Source organism: Schistocerca piceifrons, chromosome 3 (assembly GCF_021461385.2).
Source record: "Schistocerca piceifrons isolate TAMUIC-IGC-003096 chromosome 3, iqSchPice1.1, whole genome shotgun sequence".
NCBI lineage: Eukaryota > Metazoa > Arthropoda > Insecta > Orthoptera > Acrididae > Schistocerca > Schistocerca piceifrons.
Window position 1 is genome coordinate 190,565,291 of NC_060140.1, and position 25,105 is coordinate 190,590,395.

The window sequence follows — 25,105 nt, forward strand, 5'->3', positions numbered from 1 at the left end:
CAATTGTACCGCCTCCATTTTTCCGTTTTTTTAACAGGGTGTACCAAAGCTCTCCCGTCCGCACTGATTTTCGACGATGTTATAAGTGGCGTTAGGGACCGCATCTACCTTCTTTCGAAGTTAGCAGGCAACTACGCTGTTATGCGGCGGCTCGTTTCGGCCCATTCAACATCTGTCCTTCAAGTGTAACGAGCGAGTAACGGAGTTTATATTTCATACCCGCCACAGCGAATTTGTGTTCGTGGGGTCTCTATTCTAATTCGAACGTTTGACTTACGCTTTACGTATTCGTTTCGCAATATCGTGTCTACGTCTTCCGTTAACTATACGTGGTTAACATTATGAAGACAATTAATAACATCTGTGAAATACAACTTTCTTTGCGGAAAACATAATGATGTTCGAAGTCGCCAGTTTTTCCACGACAAACGACTTTCAACAACTTATTATATGCATAATTGTTGCAACTGATTGCCGGTAATTATATATATATTTGAATTACAAAAAACAAATACTAAAAAAAAAGTTGCATGGTGCGAGATTCGATCCCGCGACCTTCGGATTACAAACCCGAGCACTTACCGCTGCGCCACGACGCTGTGGAAAATTATTAATCGTAGAGAGTATTTCACCGCAACGGTTTCTTTTAACTGTCGATTTTCTCGACAACGGCTGAGAAATGCATCTTGGTGCTTTGCCACATTACACCTCTGGCCATGAGCTTTTATTATGCGCAGTATGAATCGAATCTGAATTTCACAATTTGCGGCCTTCCCTGGTAAGTATAAATGAATGTAAAACGAAGTTCATGGTAGTAGGGAGAAGAGCTCATTTAGGGCCAAACCACCTAAAAATCGGAAATCTAACTATACAGACACATTCACGTACCTCAGTGTCAACTTCAACCAACAAAACCTTATAGAACAAGAGATAGTAACAAGAATTCAAGCTGGGAGAAGATGTCTAGGAGCTATGCACAACATCATAAGATCGTAGTTACTACCTAGGCAGGCAAAAATAAGAATATATCAGACCATCACCAAGCCAATTGTCTGCTTTGCAAGTGAGACATGGACCCCGACAAAGAAAACAGAAAAAACTTATCACCTTTGAAAAAAAGGTACTGAGAAAAGTATATGGACCAGTGAAAGAAAGTGAACAGTGGAGAATAAGGAGAAACAGAGAACTCAGACAATTATACACACTGACGTCGTAGCGAGTGTGAAAATTAAGAGACTAAGATGGTACGGACACGTGAGGAGCACAGGGGAGGACACAGTAATAAAGACTGTAGTGGCTGGAGAAGCTGAAGGAAAGAGACCACTGGGACGTCCGAGAATGAAGGATAATACCATGGGAGACATGCAGATACTGGGTCTGGGAGATGAGGCAGGTGACAGGACAGTGTGAAGGCTGGACTGAGTGATGCCAAGGACCAGTTGCGGTTTGTGTGGCCAGTATAAGTTAGTACAATCCAAAATACAGAACGAAGTCCAAAGTCGCATTGCTGGCAACAATTACGCAATAACTTTTTCACTGTTTCGCTGCCGGTAATTTCAAGCGCGAACTACACTCTACATTTTGGTATAACGAGAGTCCTCCAACTAGCAGCCAAAATCAAGACACAAGGGTTTCCATGCCAGGGAGAGTTAGGTCTTATGCAATTGTTGATCGACAGAGTCCAGTTAGACTCTCCTCGTGATTTCGTTTCATAACCTCCGTTCTCAAACCACGTTAGTGACCTACAATCCATTTCCTCCTCCTCCTCCTCCTTCGAATGGTCCTCTTTATACTCTTGCTCATTTTTTCGCCCGCCTCAAAACTGTGTCCCCACGGAAGCGTCACACCGTAACTACGGCAAAAAATACGAAGGTCAGGGAGTCTGGCACCGACAGGCCCCTGTGATGTCAACATCCGTAGACTGGTTCGCATAGCGTTCATTCACCTCTTCGTGACGCTATCGTTTACCCATCTGTTTTTAGATTTATGTTTTCCCACGCGATCTGGACAGTTAAATCGTTAACGAAGTCCTACACTCTCTGTAACAAGGCACATTCCACTGTCGAGTCAAAACGTGGACGCTGAAGCATTTGCAGTGATTATAGAGATGGATGGGTACTGGCTACGCGCCCGGAGACATTTGGCACAACCCAACGGGCACGTGTGCCTTAAGGAATGCTAATAGACGTATACACACCCGTACAACATTATTCGGCTGAGGCGCGCGCAAGCCCTTGTATAAGGAATAGTTGTGCTGCTGTCTTAGTTGGACCGTAGGGAAAGACTGCTGGGAACTATAAGTTCTTTAAAATAACGAGTGGTATCAGCAATATGAATTCAGTTACCCGGGTGCAATTATCCTTAAATACAGTGCATGGATACAAGAATTATTCACCTCTAACATATAAGTATGGCAATGGCCTTGCCGCAGTGGATGCATCGGTTTCCGTGAGATCACCGAAGTTAGCGCTGTCGGGCGTGGTCGGCACTTGGGTGGGTGACCATCCAGGCCGCCATGCGCTGTTGCCATTTTTCGGGGTGCACTCAGCCTCGTCATGCCAACTCAGGAGCTACTCGACCGAATAGTAGCGGCTTCGGTCAAGAATACCATCTTACGACCGGGAGAGCGGTGTGCTGACCACACGCCCCTACTATTCGCATCCTCTACCGAGGATGACACGGCAGTCGGATGGTCCCAGTAGGCCACTGGTGGCCTGAAGACGGAGTCCTTTTTTTTTTAACATATAAGTATACTGAACCTCCCAATTATCCGAGTTGATGTGGACTAGAGACTGCACAGATAACCAAGAAAACGGATATTACACATACTTTCACAGGAATCTGCTATCTGCTGTATTTTCTAAACATGCCACGTGTCACACTTTGAAGTCCACTGCCTCCTTTTTGGTCTCTTCCTCTACCGAACACAATTTGTTCACTACACCCCCGTCACTTACAAGTTACTGTTTGAAACCTTAGTACAAAGGCGTCGTTATTTGCCCATCCGCGGATGTTTTCGTCATCCAGGTCTTTGCATCACAAATTTCTATTCTGAACGAACATATTTTACTAAACAGCTAAAACGGTCTCCTGTTCCTACAGAAGGTTGCCTATCTGTAAGCTTCCAGAGGTAACAAAACTTTGATTTCCTGCAATTAAAATTAAAAAATTAAAATCTATCAATACTCATACATTGCATTTAACACAATACGTGAAGTATTAAAAGTAATAAATTATGTACACGTCTTGAGACAGCCTAACTCAAAGCGTGCAAATTACTCAGACTATATTCATCCAGTATTTGAGAATGACAGCACTTAGCTGCTTCGAACAAACTTTACACAGAACTTCAAACCTTTTCGAAACTGACATCCCCTACAAAATAATGAAAGGAAAAAAACTTTATCGTCTAATACATTTTCGCTGTTCATGCAGAAGAACTTTACATTATGATTTATTACATTTTTACTACTGCTATTCTATTCCAAATACATTTTGCAGACAGTATCCACATATACCTGAATGTTCTTCCAAACTTACGTCAGATGAACCTATGGTTCACGAGATATGACGTCATAAACACTGAGACGTGTGAAAAATTTAATGTCAAATATTAAACACATTAACTCATTTGTAATCAGATATGTTAAGCTGTTTTCAACTTGTGAGTTCGATACTTTAAAGAATGCTGGTGGAGGTTTACTGTATATAAAGAATACGTCAGTCGTTATATATTTTTTTTATTTTTTCAAAAATCAAAGAACTATGCACAGATAATCCGCACTCGAATGATTGGAAATTACATGTAATATCGTAATGTTTTGCAATTTTCTACGATATTCTACGCTCCGCAGATTCGGCACAGTGGAGTAATTTCAGCGGATTTTGCAGATCAAAACGTCGATTGTTTACTCAGTAACATGGCACACATTTTTAGTTGACCAGGCTTGGAAACAGCTCTTAAAGACACAATGGCTGTACCTCTGAGACTGCTTGGACTCCAGAGTTGCATTATTAGTTAGGTCAGCAGATCGAGATCCCGATAATATACTAGGTCACCCATTCCAATAACGTAGTAAATCACAAAAAGGTGAAAGCGAAATTCATTCACCATTCTGAAACTAGTTCATCCGTGCTAAGCAGCAGATAAAATTGTTAACCTATTTAGCAATTTATACTCTGACTTTTAGTTGTCTACGTCACTTTCTGATACCACGATTCTCTGACAGACTGTGTGGGCGCAGCTGTATTAAGATTGTAGGTGGACGTGTTTCGCTTGTTAGTTTCGTGCCGTTAGAAGCGTATCTAGCGGCTCTTTATGTTTTCATATTTGTGCGTGATCTGATGTTGAGTCCAGATACACCACCTTACGTATTACCACTCAGACGCCTTCTCCTTTTGGCCTCTGTTTTACGCAACGGTTCGACACTAAGATAAAGTTACCCATGTGTGCCGCTAAAGCACTTCTGCATCCCAGGTGCTTCCGTCACGAAGCGACGGACTAATGGACAGTGCAAACTCTGCCTCGTTCTGGTACAAGGTGAAGGTGTTCTGGCCAGTGGAGATAGATACGAGGTCTGCGACGGCCGTCTGAACTCCGAAAAATGGTGGATGCTGACTCGCACAGAATTTTAGGAGCATCGAACGTTTGAGCGCCAAGCGGCGCTGAGTCTCAGTATCAAGAGTTGCGCTCTACCACAACTACAGTTCCGTAGCTTTGACACAGTGCATAAATGACTTTGTAAATGGCAGGATTACCGGCAGTATTGGTAGCATTGATAGGGAACGAACCATAAATGAGTGTGTGAGAGAGGAACTGGGAGCCGATAACTTCTCTTCGTTTGTTTTGCACATAATTAGAACCACACATCGTCCATTGTTAGTCCATTGTGTATTTTATATCCATAAAAAATATAAATTGCGTTTTATAAATAATAATTAGCTGATCGCGTAGCTCCTACATTTTTACGTAACCAAAGCAATCAATCACTTTTGATGAATGTACCGTTTATATGCGCAAGCATTAAAATTAATTATTGTTATTTTGTCCTCAATAGAACATTCTTTACCATAATCAAAGCAAGAGTTTCCTGTCATTTTTGGTAAGTGCGAAAGTTGTGTAGCAATAACAGAAACATGTTTTGTATAACTTCGACGTAGTATTGAAACGACGTTTGATGTGTTTCTGTTTTGCTTTTTCTAGACCTGTATGATAAATCTGCATTTTTTTTATTTTTGCTACAGCATTCCTCTGGTTCACGTTACAAATCAACAATTTTCGAATAAAATCTGTACTGAGCGTTGGCGATTTCAATTTTGCTATAAATATTGTTTCTTTGTAAGTTACACACAGGAGGATAAGTATGCATAACAGAAATGTTCCGTAACTTACGTGGCGCTTTATAAATCCCAGTTAGTTTCGAGACAGTTTACTTCACCACTTCTAGATTCTAGGAGAGTCTAGTAAGACACTGACTGCAGAAGCTAACTGATTGAAATGAGACAACGCTCGACAGGTATGCAACACACAAACTGACCAAAGCTACTAGGAAAACTACCGTAGTCTACGCTCACTTACGACAATCTATGATAGCGTACAGTAGTTTTACAACTCTACCCTACGTAGTCTGTTAGGCAGCCAGCTCCCTTATCCCTAGAAACTCTTGGAAGGGGTTACACCACGCCAAACCAGGCTTAGCCATTCCCGTTCAGCAGGTGTCGTCTGTACACCCTGCAGCCATACATTTAGCACTGCTGTGATTCACTCTTGTCGTGCAATAAATTATAAATTACACGGAAACTCAATACACTCTGACCTCTAATAGATTGCTAGCGTTTCTTACGTATCAATCGTTTCACAAACGTATCAATCGTTTCGTTCCCGCAACACTTAAGTGACAAATTAATTTACTAGGTGTTCGCGTCTCTAGTTCTTCGATCATATTCGACAACGGTCTCCTCATTTTAACACATCTGCTGCATCCTACAGGATCAATTATATGCCTTACATACGGATATCTCAACCTGCCCGTATGCTACTTACCTTTCTTCGACAGAAACATGCTCCACTGGATCTCTTTATCAGGCAGTCCATCTAGTCTTCAACAGAAACTTTTGACACCACATTTCAAAAGCTTCTAATTGTTGCAGTAATTTTGAATTACTGTCAACATTTCGCACCAAAGGAGGACAGTGTGTCTCAATATTTTTCTGTTCCCGTGGTTCACTTTTTTGGCCGTTAACATGTTGCTTCATCTTACTCCTTAAATCGACCTCCAAGATGGCTAAATTCGTTCACCTCTTCAACAGTCTCTTGAGCAGTCGCAACATTGAGCCATCCAACACGCCCCCTGCTAGGTGCACCATTACCTGATATTTTTATGGGCGTATTGCAATTACAAAACTAACATTACATGTCATTTAACACCGGATTTAATTTCCGTTCACTTTCAACGGCCATTTCTATGTCATGTCGATTTTCTATTAAAGACAAATGTAACCTGCTGAAAATTGTATTGATAATAGAACACCTCACTCTGATCGTCACAGTTCTTCGACCGTGGCTGCAAGAGAATTCCTCGAACGACGGAAATCTGCTGCACTACGTAATTGTCATTTTGGTAGTGGGAGGGAGTTTGGGGAGGGGGGGGGGGGGTACCAGTTGTAGAGGGAAACCCAGGCTTGCATACAGGTAGCTGGTTCAAATTTATGTAGGCTGTAGCAGTTATCGAGAGAAGAAGAGTCTTGCACAGGATACACTAGCACGGAAAACTGCATCAGACCAGTCTTCGGACTGACGACGACAACCACCACCACCACTACCATATCACCACCAAATTAGACTTCCCAAATTATGTGCACAAGTAAGCGCCTCGGTCTACTCCTATCGCCTGCTGTGCACTATTTTAACACACGCTGTACCTGTATAGCCCTGAGATCCGTATGAAGTGACCCCTCGCTGATCCACTGTACTGACTTAGCTGTTTCCTCTGCGGTACAGCTGACGTACAAACAACGCTTTCAAAACAGAATTAATCCCCTGCTGATTCCCAGATTACGTCTTATCTATTGCAGGGTGCAACAAGTCGATACACATCACGCTCCACAGTGTGAGCCTACGGTCCCCAACAACTAGCACCAGGTGCCACGATGAAGTATCCACTCATTATCAGCACATCGATGATCTACTTACAGGACCCATAATCCGCCCCTCCTCACCTAATCAAATGTTACCTGGACATCCACTCTTCTGGAGTTTTATCACTCCCTCAAGATCGTCGAAAGACTTGCAATCGACCTTTCGCTCCATATGCGACTATCTTCTCTCTTCTGTATCCTGTACATCTTCATCATACTCCGCAAGCCACCTAATGGTGTGTGGCGCAGGGTACTGTCGATACCACTATCTGATCCCTCCAACACTGTTCCACTTGGGAATGGAGCGTGGGAAGAATGATTGTCGGTAAGCCCTCTGTACTGCCTCTAATTTCTCGAAATTTCTCGTGGTCAATACGCGAGATGTATGTGGTGAGGTAAGTGCTGTCCCGAAATTTCAATAGTAAATCTCTCCATGATGCACAACGCCTCTCTTGGTCTCGTAACGTCTGCCAGTGGAGTTTAACATCTCCTAAACGATCCCGTGACGAAATGCGCCGCTCTTCGTTTGATTTTCTCTGTCTCCTCTATCAGTCCTACTTGACACGTATCCCAGATAGATGAACAATACTCAAGAATCGGGCTGAACAAGCGCCTTGTAAGCCACTTCTTTCGTGAATAATTTATATTTCCTTAAGATTCTTCCGATGAATCTGAGTCTGGTATCTGCTTTTCCCACTATCTGTTTTATGTGGTCATTACACTGAAGGTCGCTCTGGATAGTTACGCTTAGATATTTTACAGCAGGCGCTGTCTCCGGCTGTTGATCATTAATAGTGTAGCTGTCCAGTAGTGGTATTCTTTTCCTATTCATGCGCAATATGTTACATTTATTTACGTTCAGTGTCAACTGCTAGAGTCTGCACCATTCATCAGTTCTCTGCATGTCGTTCTGCAAATTCTTACTATGTTCTGGCGTCGATACTTTGGTATAAACAACTGCACCATCTGCGAATAGCCTTAAAGAGCATCTGACGCTTTCTACTAGATATTTTTATATATTTTAAACAGCAACTGTCCTATCACACTTCCCTGTGGTACTTCGGATATTACCTTTATATCCGTCGATTTGGTTCAGTTAAGAGCGACGTGCTGAGTTCTTTTCGTAAGAAAGTCTTGAATCTAATCGCAGGTCTGCTCCGATACTCCGTAAGCTCGTATTTTTTTCATTAAACGGCAATGCGGGACACTGTCAAATGCCTTACTGAAATCAAGGAACACAACATCAACCTGAACGCCGTCGTCCACTGCGCTATGGATCTCATGGAGGAACACAGCGAGCTGAGTTTCGCAGGATCTCCGTTTGCGAAATCCATGTTGATTTTTATAGAGGAGATGTTCATTTTTCAAAAACGTCATAATATAGGTCTATAATCGTGTGGATCTGTCTTACGGCCATTCTTAAAAATAGGAATGACCTCGCTTTTTTCCAGTCGTTAATTACCTTTTGTTATTCAAACGATCTACGATAAATTATTGCTAGAAGAGAAGCAACTTCTTTCACGTAATCTTTATAGAATCTCGTAGGAATCTCATCTGGTCCTGAAGCCTTTCCACTACTAAGCGATTGTAGCTGCTTTCCAATTCCGCGATCGGTGATCTCAATGTCTGCCATATCGACGTTCGTGCGACTACTGAAAGGAGGGACAGTGTTACGATCTTCCGCAGTGAAACAACTTCGGAAGACCGAATTCAGTATTTCGGCCTTCTGTTATTTTCCCTTTCGGTACCGTTGCGGTCGCTAAGAGAGTGAATACATGGTTTTGACCCACTTACAGATTTTACATACGACCAAAATCTCTTAGGGTTTTTACTCAGGACGGTTGACAACGTCTTACTTTCAAAATCATTGAACGCTTCTCTCATTGCTCTCCTTACGCTCTTTTTCGGTTCGTTCAGCTTTTATTTGTCAGCTAGGTTTTTACTTCTCTTGAATGTGAGATGAAGTGTTGTTTATGTAACGCTTTTCTAAAACGGCTATTAAAGCATAGTGGATCTGATCTTTCCCATCCCTTAAAACCTTACTCAGAAAATACTTGTCTTGGGCCTATTGAACGATGCCATTGGATTTTTCCATTTGTTCTCTACATCTTCGTTCTCATCACCGAATATTTGATGCTGACTGCTGAGTTAGCTTAAGTTACTTTACCTCTGCAACCACCTAGACCATGTTCGCAAGTCTTATGTCTTCCGTAAACTTGAGTCCCCATATTTCGTTCTGCCTCGCTTACTTGCCAAACGGTAACAAGCTGCTCAGCCTGTATCAATGAATGTCACCTTCCTTTCGTTTCTTAACTAACCAATTCCTGAGAACTAGTAATACAACCGGGTGATTATAATTAAAGTGCACCTGCTCTCAAAGATCCAGTGTGGGTTGTAATTATCCTACTGCAGCGAAACTTGTAGATAGTCTAATGCGTTAACGCAGAACTGATTTACACTGGAAAAAAGGCGCAAATCTGCTGCTATGAATGCAAGAAAGACGTATGAAACTGTTTTCAAATGTAATGGACTAGGGACGGAATGTGGACAGAAAAGGCGAAACAATTGATAAAGGCATAATGTTCATTTAATTATTAATCGCCGCTTACACAGTTCGCTCGATGTGAACACTACAGAGGTCGACAAGATGCTGCATCCGTGAAAGTACGTGATCAACTGCTGCTCGCAGCAGTCTGGTGGAATGTGAGCAACATGTCCCTATACACTGGTCTTCAGGTAGAGACCGAACGTGTCCCTGGTAAACGTGTTCTTTTAGATATCCCCAGAGACAAAAGTCACATGCCTTCAGATCAGGTGAGCTTGCAGGTTATGCAAGAAAACCTCTGGCATAACACGTTCGTGGAAGGATGCATTAAGAAAATGTTTCTCTGGCTGAGCGACCTGAGATGTTGCCCCATCTTGCGTGAAATAGTGGTTTGCACACAGTTGCCTCTTCCAAATCAGGAATCACATGTTGTAGAAAGTGGTCTTGATAACCAGCAGGTGTCGCGGTACACCTGACAGGCTCTTTGGGTGCATTCTCTCCAAAGAAGAACATACATAGAAAAAAGGTACAAAGCCTCTTCGCGGAAACACATGGTTTAACAGTACCCCAAATTCGACATATCTGTTGATTCACTGCACCTGTAGTGTAAAATGTGCCTCACCACTCCACAGAGTATTTCATCAACTTCCACTCATGCCAGAAACCGAGAGCATATTCAATCTATTGTTGTGGATCATGAGGTTTCAGTTGCTGCACCGCCTAGACTTTGTATGGGTTGTTGTTGTTGTTGTTGTTGTCTTCAGTCCTGAGACTGGTTTGATGCAGCTCTCCATGCTACTCTATCCTGTGCAAGCTGCTTCATCTCCCAGTACTTACTGCAACCTACATCCTTCTGAATCTGCTTAGTGTATTCATCTCTTGGTCTCCCTCTACGATTTTTACCATCCACGCTGCCCTTCAATACTAAATTGGTGATCCCTTGATGCCTCAGAACATGACCTACCAACCGATCCCTTCTTCTGGTCAAGTTGTGCCACGAACTTCTCCCCAATCCTATTCAAAACCTCCTCATTAGTTATGTGATCTACCCATCTAATCTTCAGCATTCTTCTGTAGCATTTCGAAAGCTTCTATTCTCTTCTTGTCTAAACTATTTATCGTCCACGTTTCACTTCCGTGCATGGCTACACTTCATACAAATACTTTCAGAAACGACTTCCTGACATTTAAATCTATACTCGATGTTAACAAATTTCTCTTCTTCAGAAACGCTTTCCCTGCCATTGCCAGTCTACATTTTATATCCTCTCTACTTCGACCATCATCAGTTATTTTGCTCCCCAAATAGCAAAACTCCTTTACTACTTTAAGTGTCTCATTTCCTATTCTAATTCCTCAACATCACCCGACTTAATTCAACTACTTTCCATTATCCTTGTTATGATTTTGTTGATGTTCATCTTATACCCTCCTTTCAAGACACTGTCCATTCCGTTCAACTGCTCTTCCAAGTCCTTTGCTGTCTCTGACGGAATTACAATGTCATCGGCGAACCTCAAAGTTTTTATTTCTTCCCATGGATTTTAATACCTACTCCGAACTTTTCTTTTGTTTCCTTTACTCCTTGCTCAATATATAGATTGAATAACATCGGGGAGAGGCTACAACCCTGTCTCACTCCCTTTCCAACCACTGCTTCCCTTTCATGTCCTTCGACTCTTATAACTGCCATCTGCTTTCTGTACAAATTGTAAATAGCCTTTCGCTCCCTGTATTTTACCCCTGCCACCTTTAGAATTTGAAAGAGAGTATTCCAGTCAACATTGTCAAAAGCTTTCTCTAAGTCTACAAATGCTAGAAACGTAGGTTTGCCTTTCCTAAATCTTTCTTCTAAGGTAAGTCGTAAGGTCAGTATTGCCTCACGTGTTCCAACATTTCTACGTAATCCAAACTGATCTTCCCCGAGGACGGCTTCTACCAGTTTTTCCATTCCTCTGTAAAGAATTCATTGTATGGGTACCAGTGTAAAATAGACGCAAAGCTTTCCGTAGTGATGGTCGTGGGATGGACAATTCTTGCGGCACTACACGAGCACTGGCAATACGCGAGGCACATGCTACACGGTCAGCAGCAACAGCAATCTCGTCAATAACTTCCACAGGGATAGGACGCCACGCAAATCGTCACACAGTGTACAGCGCTAGATTTGCACCTGGTGGCTCCAATTTGAACTAATTTTCTAACAGCGTAAATCGGTTCAGCATTAACGCATTAGCATATCTAACAAGTTTCTCTGTCATACGATAATTGCTGCCCACACGGTTCTCCGTGAGTAATTGCACTATAACCGCCCGGTACTAAATGCGACTTAACAACAGCCCATTCAGGTCAACAACGTTACGTCGTTTATACCACTTTTTCAGCAACGTATGTTTTGCTTCCGTAAACCCATTATTTCTAATTCGAATCTGGCCGTATTCAAGTTCACCTCCCATAGGTGGCATGTAAATAAGAAACAAATAAAAAAAAAATTTGGGTGGTCTTGGCCGCAAATTTATCCAAGACCACCGGTTTTGATATGGTGGTCTTGATATATCAGACAACGATCTCTGGCTTAACAGAATACAGACAAAAGCTTTGCTTCTAAGCTGTTCTGACTGCAAGCAGTATGTACTGCATATATATGACTGGCGGAGAAGATCCCATTAAAATCTCGTTACAGTGAATGACTCGTCAGACGTGGTATTAGCATACACTGTGTCATAAAAACTGCTGTTCATTCTCTGACGCTACTTTTTAAGGCAGAAGCAAACACCTATCCGCTTGAAAGCGCATATATGTTTATCATACCAAAGAACATTTAAAACAATATATAAAAAAGAACTTTTACACTTAACTTAAAGGTGACACGTTTTCTAGGTACTGTAAACTTGCAGATGATTGCTTGATCATTGTAAACCGGTCACCATTGTATAAATTTGCAATATGGACTGATATTTTTTATAGAAAATTAAGATCGTGCACCCCCAAAACTGGGCTATATCCAGTTGTAGATAACCTCAACATAACTTAATATTTCATTGCTAAAAGAGAGAAATAAGTGACAGAAAAAATCGGATAAAGATGAATTTGCGATACTAGTCGTCGGCTCCGACCTTTACAATGCAAACATGCGCCGAACGTTGTAAACAATATGTCGACTGTTACGTCTCATCGACGACTTTTTTTTCCAAATGTGATGAACACAGAGTATTGAATTCGTTACGCCCGAAAACCATGTTTCGAATCAGAACTATTATGATAAGTGACATACAAATAAGAGAAACTTCTTGGACAGAAAACGAATCGAGACCATAAAAACAAGCTTTACAGTTATAATGGACATCACGACGCACAGTGCGAACTACACAGCTATGATGGTCACCACGACACAAAGTGTGGACTAAAAAGAAATATTTTTCGTAAATCCACGTAAGAAAACACTTCGTCTGTAGTGGCGACCACGATACAAAAATTGGGTTACAAAATACATAAATCGACAAAATAATATTACTTACGAAACAGAACAGACCATATTTTGTTCCTCATAAACACCAAAGACGTAAAACATAATTTTACACTTACCCAAAGGGAATGTAACAAATAGCACTATAAAGAGCTGAAAAATCAAAATGCGCTCTTAGAAGTGACATCAGAGCAGCAATTATCATTACGTCACAGGTCAAACTCAGGGATTAGCCCTGAAAATTCCTCTTGACCCAAAAATCATTACACCGTTCAAATGGTTCAAATGGCTCTGAGCACTATGGGACTCAACTGCTGAGGTCATTAGTCCCCTAGAACTTAGAACTAGTTAAACCTAACTAACCTAAGGACATCACACGCATCCATGCCCGAGGCAGGATTCGAACCTGCGACCGTAGCGGTCTCGCGGTTCCAGACTGCAGCGCCAGAACCGCGCGGCCACTTCGGCCGGCTCATTACACCGTCTGGGGATAGAACCCCAGAGTATAGAATTTGTAATCTTTCACTTATGCACAGAACGACAGACACATTACTGCATTATTTAAAGTTAAAATCTGTGGAAACATAAAATTAATCTTTTCATATTGCACAACGCAGTCTCCAAACATCTAGTCTTCCAACGCCAGTAGTGGCGTCATGTTGCTTACACAGGTAGTAGCAAACTCCAGAAACGCCGCTTCTGGAATAAATTGCTGATATGTTGCTAGGCAATGAGATGTGTCCCAGTGTGCAGTGGTTCAGTTGCTGGGCAACAACTACTCAGATTGTCTTCAACAATGAACAATACGAAATACAAATCTGGTGTGTCGGCGACAAATTGCAAATGGCTCTGAGCACTATGGGACTTAACATCTGTGGTCATCAGTCCCCTAGAACTTAGAATTACTTAAACCTAACTAACCTAAGGACATCAAACACATCCATGCCCGAGGCAGGATTCGAACCTGCGACCGTAGCAGCAGCGCGGCTCCAGACTGAAGCGCCAAGAAGCGCTCGGCCACTTCGGCCGGCTGTGTCTGTGACAGTCGCAGTAAATTGAGAGATGTATACCTGTTACTGGTGTGGTCAAATTGTCAAGCGTCGGGAAGTCCGAGCGATTTTTGTCCCCTTCAAATACCTATTTTCGGCAGTTTTACATCTCGCACACATTGCGAAAAGCGTCCGAATGCACTCCAACATCTTAGGAATAACACACTTTATCAATCAAACGCAGTTAGGAACCAAACAGCGTGTTAGGAACTGAAAGTAACGACGCATGTTTCGCACCCTTATTGCATCTAATCGCTAGATGGTGGCAACTTAACGTTACAATAAGAAGTGCACTGTGGATGCAAATTTAGCTTGCCTTTACTACAGTCGTCAGAAATGACAAAAATGTAGGGTTTTTATAATTTGGCTTTCACTACTTGTGTGTTTGTTTTGTTTTGGTTTAAGGCTCAGAAACAACTGGGGTCATACGCGCCCAAGGCAAAACTATAGAACACGAAGACAGAGCGGAATTAAAAACGACTATCCGTCAGTCCCAGTTGACATAATAGAAGACAGTAATAGTAATAGAAGACATTAATAGTAATAGAAGACATTAATAGTAATAGAAGACATTAATAGTAATAGAAGACATTAATAGTAATAGCAGACATTAATAGTAATAGCAGACAGTAATAGTAATAGCAGACAGTAATAGTAATAGCAGACAGTAATAGTAATAGCAGACAGTAATAGTAATAGCAGACAGTAATAGTAATAGCAGACAGTAATAGTAATAGCAGACAGTAATAGTAATAGCAGACAGTAATAGTAATAGCAGACAGTAATAGTAATAGCAGACAGTAATAGTAATAGCAGACAGTAATAGTAATAGCAGACAGTAATAGTAATAGCAGACAGTAATAGAAGACAGTAATAGAAGACAGTAATAGAAGACAGTAATAGAAGACAGTAATAGAAGACAGTAATAGAAGACAGTAATAGAAGACAGTAATAGAAGACAGTAATAGAAGACAGTAATAGAAGACAGTAATAGAAGACAGTAATAGAAGACAGTAATAGAAGACAGTAATAGAAGACAGCTAAAAATAGGGACGTGGAAATAGGGCTAAAAAAGCACCATACAGAAACGGAGGTCCAAAACTAAAAATTAAATGACCGTCATATTTCTTTGGCGTATAAAAAGTAAAAGGCGGTGGACAGGCCGCGCGTCATTTGCTAAAACGGCCGATAACTCAGACGGCAAATCCAAGCGGGAACGTAAACGGTTAAAAGACGGGCATTCCGTCATGAAGTGGTGAACAGTTAAAACTTGAGTGCAATTTGTACGAAGTGATGGGGTAGCGCTACTTACCAAATGACGATGGCTATAAATGCTGTGCCCAACACGCAGCCCAGTTAAAAAGACCTCCGGCCAGCGGGAGAGCAGAGAGGAGGTCGTCAAAGCCGCTGGGGTAGGCTTATTAAGCCGGAGCTTATTCCTGTGAAGGGAGGACCATTGGTGAAACCAAGGGACACCAGCTCCGGACAGATGCCAACACACAGATCGTCGGAAGGAATATAGAAACTAGCGGGCTGAGGTACGAGGACTACAGCCTTGGCAGCAGCGTCCTCGTTTCCAGGCACACATGACCAGGAACCCACATAAACATCACAGTGGCTCCGCCAAGAGTGAGCAAGTGACTTTTTCTGGACCCTTTGCAGTAAGAGATGGGTGGTGTACAGCGCACATAAACTTTGAATGGCGCTGAGTAAATATGAGCAGAGGATTGAATGGAAAAATCTGTGTCTCCATATGTACTCCGTGGCCTGATACAAGGCGAAAAGCTCGGCAGTAAATAGTGAGCAGTGTGCCGGAAGCCGATATCGAAAGACATGGGCACCAATGACGAATGCACACCCGACACCAGGGTCAGCCCGAGAGCCGTCAGTGTACACAAAGGTACTATCGCCAAGTTCCATGCGAAGGTCGTAAAACTGAAGGTGATTGAGCGAGGCTGGAGTAGTGTCCTTAGGAAGCGAATGAAGGCCAAGGTTAACACGGGCCGCTTCACGAAGACAAGGTGGTGAAGGGTTCACACCCACCGGGAAAGTTGCAGGTAGTGTGAATGGCTTCAAATGGCTCTGAGCACTATGGGACTTAACTGCTGAGGTCATCAGTCCCCTAGAACTTAGAACTACTTAAACCTAACTAACCTAAGGACATCAAACACATCCATGCCCGAGGCAGGATTCGAACCTGCGACCGTAGCGGTCACGCGGTTCCAGACTGTTGCGCCTAGAACCGCTCTGCTACCCCCGCCGGCCAGGTAGTGTGAAGTTAAGCCGCCGTAGGAAGTGTCGAAAGCGGACTCGAGGATCCCACTGCGGGTACTTTTCTTTCGTTAGCGTATATTGCAGGAACAACTTCAATAAATAACATACGTACACACGTTTCGCTGTTCTTCTTCCAAATCCTTTCACTACTAGAGAGCGCCCCCAGAAAAAAAAGGCAAGTCGTTAGAACAATTAAACTGTGTGGAAACATTTGTGGGGACATGAGGAAAAGAAATAACGAATGAACCATTGAAAGAAACCCGTTTCGATTTCCATAAAAGAGTGTAACATTTGTTAATTGGGTACAATGTTCACGTTCCAGGTTACAAACTTTGCTCAGTGTGAAGACCATCTGCATCCACGACAGCCTGGAACCGTACCAGAGATAGCATTTCACAGTTGCTCGCAGCACTTTTCGAACGGTTGGCCATGAAATGTTCAGCTGTAGTCACGCAGCTCGTGGAAGATCGCACACTGCAGCCAGCATTCGCAGCCACGGCAAAAGTAAGTTCTTGAACATTTTGCGTACAATTGGCCGTCGGCCTCTTCCAGGAGCAATTCCCAAGCCCCTGAGCGGAAAGTGGACCTCTCCGTATTCCTTTAATGCGTCGATACTCGAGAAGAACTGCAGTACTGTCGCTGTTGTTTTCATAAAACGGCTTTACGAGTAAAGCCCTGCTCAGCTTGTCCAGACCCAAGTTGACTATCTTTAACTTAATGCACGCTGCTTGCATTTCGACCCTACATCGCCGTACCAGTACCGGAGCCTCATGCCAAGTCATCGTGAACCCTGCAGCGCGTAGTCTTATCATTCCTATAAAGTTGGTTACGCATATGGTAAATGGTTTCCCGTCTACATTCGCTCAAGTAGCCGAAGTTAAATTATAGCTACTTCGTATTTTTAACACTATCAAAGCAGTATTATGTATCGATTAACGAGGTATAAGAGAGATGCGGACGAAGAGATTCGAGAGTGAAGGAGCGTTGATTCCCCTTCGTCGTAAGCAGCTGAACTAAAAATTGATGTGGAGGTTGCGACGACTTTAAGATCAGCTAAACGGATATTCTAGAAGCTCGTAACAGCTGTACTCTGTAGTACCCACACTTCAAAATATCTGCTCTATGCACCTAAGCGGCATTTTAGCCGTAAGACTTGCAACTACATGTTTGTGAAACATCATTACGTTGGAATAATATTCAACTAAATTAATCTGAGTAACCTGTGGGTCTCAGTTTGGGTAGCATCGACGAACAATATATCTCCGCGGTATCAGTGTTTGCACGACGGTCCTGATGAGTTAATACTCCACGGCCTATGCTTTTTACGCAGGGTCTCGTACAATGTTTACGGTTCGCCGTTCAGGCACTGCACAGCTCTAAGTAGTGTCTGGGTACCCTGGTACTAAACCTTGTAGTGTCACACAGTGCACCTGACACTGGTCCTGAAATAGCTTGTTTTTCTGCAAAAAATAAAAAGACACTTCAAACTAAACAAGTGGATGGTTCGATGAAGGAAACTGTAGTCAGGAATGAAATGCAGTATGTGCCGTTTATTTGAATATATATCAATACAATTCATATACAGTGTATTTTTTTAAAGCATATGGAAGGCTTAAAGGACAAATTTAGATATCGCGCGCCAGAAACTCCGAAGCTAATAACTGTTAGTTTCTCACTTCTTTCCTTGAGCCATGCTTTACTCCATCACTTACTTCTCCTCAAAACATAAGCACCGATTTCTGTCTTTTTCTACTTCTGCATTCCGACTTCGTTACCATCTCTAACATGGTAGCTGCATTTCCGACTTTAGAATAGTTGACAAAACCACTACTTACGAAGAGCTGCCACGTACAGATACGCAGACACACAAGAAATAATCAAGGAAATTCACACAGAATATTATTGTTCGATCCCCGAACGCTGCAGAGCAACTTCAGCACTGCAGTACATCTCGGGCATTAACCGGCTCTACACTATGCAGCACACTGTTGCAAATCGTGAGAGTTCTGTCTCGTGTGTCGTCGTGTTTTCACAGTGTGTGTGATCAAGGGAAACCAAACAGAAAGTACGCTCCCTGTAAGTATCCAGCGGACATTATCGACCCGCGTTTGGCTCGTCCTCCCATCTCGCTACGTAGCTCTGTGTTAAGCTATTCAAGCAGATCACCATGACGACACAGTTTAATGAAAATAACTATATACTAAACAAAGGACGATACTGACATCTCAGTAAGTCAGTCTTCATACAGATGGCTGAGGGGCTTCGGGTATTCAACATAAAATGTCGAATCAAAAACACCTTTAGCCGTCTATATTTCCAATTTCATTTCCTTATGCGACCCGTTACGGTGCTCTAGTACACCATCCTCAGTTCCCCTAGCTGACGTTTAGGACGAATCCAACCTCATCTGAAATAAAAATAGGGGCAGAATTTAGTAACTGGTATCCGCAGACTTCTTTTAATATCGCGATCCCTTCGCTCATGCAAAAATTAGTGAAAATTAATTTAATTTTACCTCATGTTAAATCGATGTTTTTATTGCAGTTCGCATTACTATGTACAGGACACGCCCAAAGAAATAAGTTATTTTACTTTATCGGTAAAAGTCTAAAAGAGGGTCTCCCACGCTTTAACAGTCATTACATGTTCGTAATGCCTACTACTAGCAATTACAGCAAGTTATGATGATGAAATCCTGATTCGTTTAAGGTGGCTTAACGATGTTTTTTATTTTAATCGCGGAGGAGTATTACGTATTTAGTTGACAACTTACTAGATGCTACGGCGCAACTGAACTTATGTCTGAGAAAAACACTGTTGACGGGGGCAAAAACGCACAAACTCGCAGTAGTTTTTTATTGCATATTCGTATTCCACGCCAAAAATAAGTACAGTTTACTCAAATAATTGTTTCGCGTTCTTGGTAGATGGCACTGCAATAGAAAAATATGAAATTTGCCTATTTTTGCAGTTAATCGACGCATTTGGCTGTACATTTCATTTACGATGCAAATGTAAAACGGTGTGAGTAAATCGTAAGTAATTTTTGGCTTGGAATCCGAATATGCAATAAAAATGGGGAGTCGGGAGGAGAGAGGGGGGGGGGGCGGAGGAGTGGTTAAGATTTGGGCAGCTATTCCCTTTCTTAACATTAACTTTTCACCTAGAACTTTTTTTTTCGTAGGATGCATCGTTTTCGAGATATTTAGTGGTCTCAAACTGAAACAAATTGTATACAGGGTGGTCCACTGACAGTGACCGGGTCAAATATCTTACGAAATAAGCATCAAAAGAAAAAACTTGTCTAGCTTCAAGGGGGAAACCAGATGGCGCTACGATTGGCCCGCTAGATGGCGCTACCATAGATCAAACGGATATCAGCTGCGTTTTTTTTAAATAGGAACCCCCATTTTATTACATATTCATGTAGTACGTAAATAAATATGAATGTTTTAGTTGGACCACTTTTTTCGCTTTGTGATAGATGGCGCTGTAATAATCACAAACGTATAAGTACGTGGTAGCAAGTAACATTCCGCCAGTGCGGAAAGGTATTTTCTTCGTGATACATTACCCGTGTTAAAAATGGACCGTTTACCAATTGCGGAAAATGTCGATATCGTGTTGATGTATGGCTATTGTGATCATAATGCCCAGCGGGCGTGTGCTATGTATGCTGCTCGGTATCCTGGACGGTATCATCCAAGTGTCCGGACCGTTCGCCGGATAGTTACGTTATTTCAGGAAACAGAAAGTGTTCAGCCACATGTGGAACGTCAACCACGACCTGCAACAAATGATGATGCCCAAGTACGTGTTTTACCTGCTGTCGCGGCTAATCCGCACATCAGTAGCAGACAGATTGCGCGAGAATCGGGAATCTCAAAAACGTCGATGTTTAGAATGCTACATCAACATCGATTTCACCCGTACCTAATTACTATGCGCCAGGAATTGGATGGAGACGACTTTGAACGTCGTGTACAGTTCTGTCACTGGGCACAAGAGAAATTACAGGACGATGACAGATATCTTGCACGCGTTCTATTTATCGACGAAGCGTCATTCACCATCAACGGTAACGTAAATCGGCATAATATGCACTATTGGGCAACGGAAAATCCACGATGGCTGCGACAAGTGGAACCTCAGCGACCTTGGCTCGTTAATGTATGGTGCGGCATTATGGGAGGAAGGATAATTGGCCCCCATTTTATCGATGGCAATCTAAATGGTGCAATGTATGCTGATGTCCTACGTAATGTTATACCGATGTTACTACAAGATGTATCACTGCATGACAGAATGGCGATGTACTTCCAACATGATGGATGTCCGGCACATAGCTCGCGTGCGGTTGAAGGGGTACTGAATAGCATATTTCATGACAGGTTGATTGGTCGTCGAAGCACTATACCATGGCCCGCACGTTCACCGGATCTGACGTCCCCGGATTTCTTTCTGTAGGGAAAGTAAAAGGATATTTGCCATCGTGATCCACCGACAACGCCTGACATCATGCGTCAGCGCATTGTCAATGCAGGTGCGAACATTACCGAAGGCGAACTAGTCGCTGTTGAGAGGAATGTCGTTACACGTACTGCCAAATGCATTGCGGTTGACGGACATCATTTTGAGCATTTATTGCATTAATGTGGTATATACAGGTAATCACGCTGTAACAGCATGCGTTCTGAGGAATGATAAGTTCACAAAGGTACATGTATCACATTGGAACAACCGAAAAAAAATGTTCAAACGTACCTACGTTCTGTATTTGAATTTAAAAAACCAACCTGTTACCAACTGTTCGTCTAAAATTGTGAGCCATATGTTTGTGACTATTACATCGCCATCTATCACAAAGCGAAAAAAAGTGATCCAACTAAAATATTCACATTTCTTTACGTACTATACGAACACGTAATAAAAATGGGAGTTCTTATTTAATAAACGCAGTTGACAGCCGTTTGACCTATGGCAGCGCCATCTAGCACGCCACCCATAGCGCCATCTGGTTTCCCCCTTCAAGCTAGACAAGTTTCGTTCTCTCTAGTTTTTTCGTTTGACGCTTATTTCGTGAGATATTTGGCCCGGTCACGATCAATGGACCGCCCTGTATACATGGTGTCCCAGGAGTAATGATCTGTTCCCAGGCATATGACAGGAACGATCATTCGTAGCAAACACATCAAGTAAACACGGGCTCTAAAATTCATATCGTAAGAGATATGAGTAGTAGTTGATCTTTGCTAATATGAAACACGACTGTTTCACTGGACAAGACCTCATTGCTCTTAAGGCGAGCGTTTCAGACCCAATGTTTGCTAGATGTTTTTGCTTGGAATGGTCACAAACTCAGATAGGCAGAGAAAATGAAGAAACGCTTTATAAAAAAAAATTAAAAAAAAAATGGTTCAAATGGCTCTGAGCACTATGCGACTTAACTTCTGAGGTCATCAGTCGCCTAGAACTCAGAACTAATTAAACCTAACTAACCCAAGGACATCACACACATCCATTCCCGAGGCAGGATTCCAACCTGCGACCGTAGCGGTCGCTCGGTTCCAGACTGTAGCGCCTAGAACCGCACGGCCACTCCGGCCGGCAAGAAAGGCATTCCTTACAATGCGAGTATATCCTATCATTTTCTCTCACAACCAAGATTAGTACATCTCGTGAAATTATTAATTTTGAAGGAAATGCCGCCCACGCAATACGATTAGTACGTTAACAGGTGTACATTCGCCTCCAACTTGAGAAAGTGGCGCATTCCCACCAGCTAAACTATACGTGAACAAGTACAGTGTGTGGGCGGCTTTAAGTTTAGTCACTTAACCCACTATGTTACAACATGCTGCCAAGAATGTAAGGGAGTCAGTTTCAAAAGAATGGTGAATTACTCACTGATCGACAGGCAAGCTGAAATTAATGGAAATGATTATGTTGTAAGTAACTTTGCGCATAACACAGCTTATAACATGCTCTCTCAACGTAGCCATGCGTTCAGACTTGACACATTGTCTCTCAGACGCGCTGGAGACGACATATCTACAGGTGAGGGTATTCTATTTCATGTTGGTGGGTCTAGAAAGTATTTTTGATGGTGCTGAACAGGACGGCGACAGTCCTTGCCTTGATAAACAGGAAGGCTGGAGATAAAGTCACTTCCTGGTTCCGCAACCAGCCAGTAGCAGAGACTATGTTGCTACGAAGTGCACGTTAAATTGGTTACAGCCGGTTGTTAACACGTGGCGCTGAGCCGGGCTAGTGAATGGAAGTTATTACGGAACGGGGTTACGAGCCAGCCCACACCTGTGAACGTTAAGTGATCGTAAAGCTAATCCACGGGCAAGGTAATGCTACCGTACCGAACTATAAAGCCAATGAACCTTCAATAGCAGTCTAGTACAGTCATATCGCTTTAGGAGGTTGTGGGCGAACTTCAGCTGTTAATGGAAGAAAGTCATGTAGCCGCACCAGACCACTGACTTCTGACATCTCTCCTAGTACTTGTTTCATGGTTGATGCTCCACAATACAGTCAATTTACTGTTGTAGTCTTTGTTCTTGCAACACATTTTCCTTGTTACGTCATCGTCCTCGGTCGGTAGCGGCGAAATTACGTTACACATTTCATCCAAGTCTATGACTCAAACAAATCCACTTTAAACGTTTAAAGTTTGGTTAAAAGAACTGAGTTTCATCTTAGAATCAGATAATAAATCGCTTGTTACCTGTTTCTACAATAAATATTTAAACTGGAGAGACATTTTTGAACTCTTAAACAAAGTCAGTTATCCACCTATGCACTTCGAATCATTGCAGATCTTTGGGGGGGGGGGGGGTAATAAGTCATAAGAAAACATTTTGCACATTTTCATTCAATTATGCATGAAATAATATTCTGGGTTGCCAACTCTAAGAAAGAAAGTTTTCATTATCTCTGGAAACGTGTAGTAAGAATAATATGAGCTCATCCACGATCGTCTTTTGGATATCTGTTTATGAAGTTAGGCATTTTGAGGGGTTAACGGAAACGTCCCGTTACACTCATCTGCTTTGACCAATGACGTCACCAATATGGCGGAAACGACCATTCACAACAACTCCCATATGGCGACTATGACGTCTTTGCGTAAACATGACAACAAACACAAAAATAGATCGAAAAACCATCGCACACATATTCCTCCAAAAATATAATGAAACTAACGGGATAAGCGGGTGTAAATTGGGGGTTTTTGAGTGGGGACAAATTAAAAATAAACACGCCACTAAACCAAAAGACAAAAACGATAACATAAAACGACCACAACCTTCCCAAAATCAACTAAACAATATCCACTGGAATCGAACACCTCCCTTGACCTGTTATCCTTACATCTCCATATATAGCCGTCGCTGATCCGAGACGCCGGAACTTTAGTAAGTCTCATTTCTTCACCACACTCTGAACACTTTACGAGTTCAGCCAAAAGGTCGAATAGCTGCAGAAACTTTATTAGAGACAACGCACTGTCCCCCATCATCGCCGACAACCGAAAACTGTTGACCTTATCAGTCCTATCCATACCTACCAAAGACATAAACAAAGCGATTTATCAAAATTCACGCACGATGAACAGAAAAAAAACTACAATACATCGACAGAACAAAACCAGAATCGTTAACTCACTGAAAAATATTTCGCTGAAAGCACAGTCACCACCGATACCACACACGTGCAATGCTACCACGCAAATGAACCCCATACGCCACATAGTACGCTAACAATAAACACACCACCAGAGAGCACCACCGATCACATCAAAAGGACACCTACAAACATGCCACACTCACAAAGTAAACTCCACGTCGTCGTGACGTCACACACCACAACAGCCTTAGGTCACGGGTCAAAGCCGGACTCTTCGGTTGACTAAGAATAATAAACCTCTGTCTGCACTGCAAAGAAGTATGACACCACAAGTATGATGTCGTATTCACATTCGGTGGCTTTGCCAAATCACAACCAGACTGTCACCTGTCAATCTAACCTAGACCTCAGGCCACAACTACACTGCAAAATAATATAGAGGAAAAACAAATAGTCAGTCCTCTGCTACTTACGGGAAACCTGTTCCCTCATGACGTTTGCTGTAAGTAACCGACTACCGTTCGAGAGTAACAACAATATGAACCATAAGCTAGTGAAAAACAAGGTGCTACATGGACCACAAGCTGACAATACACAAGAGAGAGAGACAATTATTACTACTGTTGTGACATCACATTCATTGAGTTCGCCATTTCAAAACCAAATTGTCATCTTACATCCTAATCTAAACCTTGGGCTGCGTTTCGCATCAGTATTACACTACTACTACTACTACTACTACTACTACTACTACTGCTTCTTAAATCTCCAAAAAGGACTATAGAACAAAACAAATATTGTCTGTGTTGTATTTCTGTTTGCACCCTACGATGTTACACATCATTACGTCTTAAGTTAAAGTCAGTGTGCACGTCCACTCACGCTTTCGATACTGCTTCCCCAGTTCACAATCAGTTACCGACCATCCTAACGTAGACCTCTGACTGCACCGCAAATAAGTATGCCACCAGAACCATAATGTCGTATTCACATTCG

The 25,105-nt window shown here is 42.4% G+C and overlaps 2 protein-coding genes across 6 annotated transcripts in view; one reads left to right on the forward strand and one right to left on the reverse strand.

Annotated features, from left to right (window-relative positions):
• LOC124788013 (calcium uptake protein 3, mitochondrial-like) overlaps positions 1-25,105 on the reverse strand; it is a 580,087-nt gene that overhangs the window by 181,773 nt on the left and 373,209 nt on the right. The window lies entirely within an intron of this gene.
• The window catches only part of LOC124788507 (GTP-binding protein Rhes), a 677,045-nt gene that overhangs the window by 94,542 nt on the left and 557,398 nt on the right, over positions 1-25,105 (forward strand). The gene's annotated exons all lie outside the window — the stretch shown is intronic.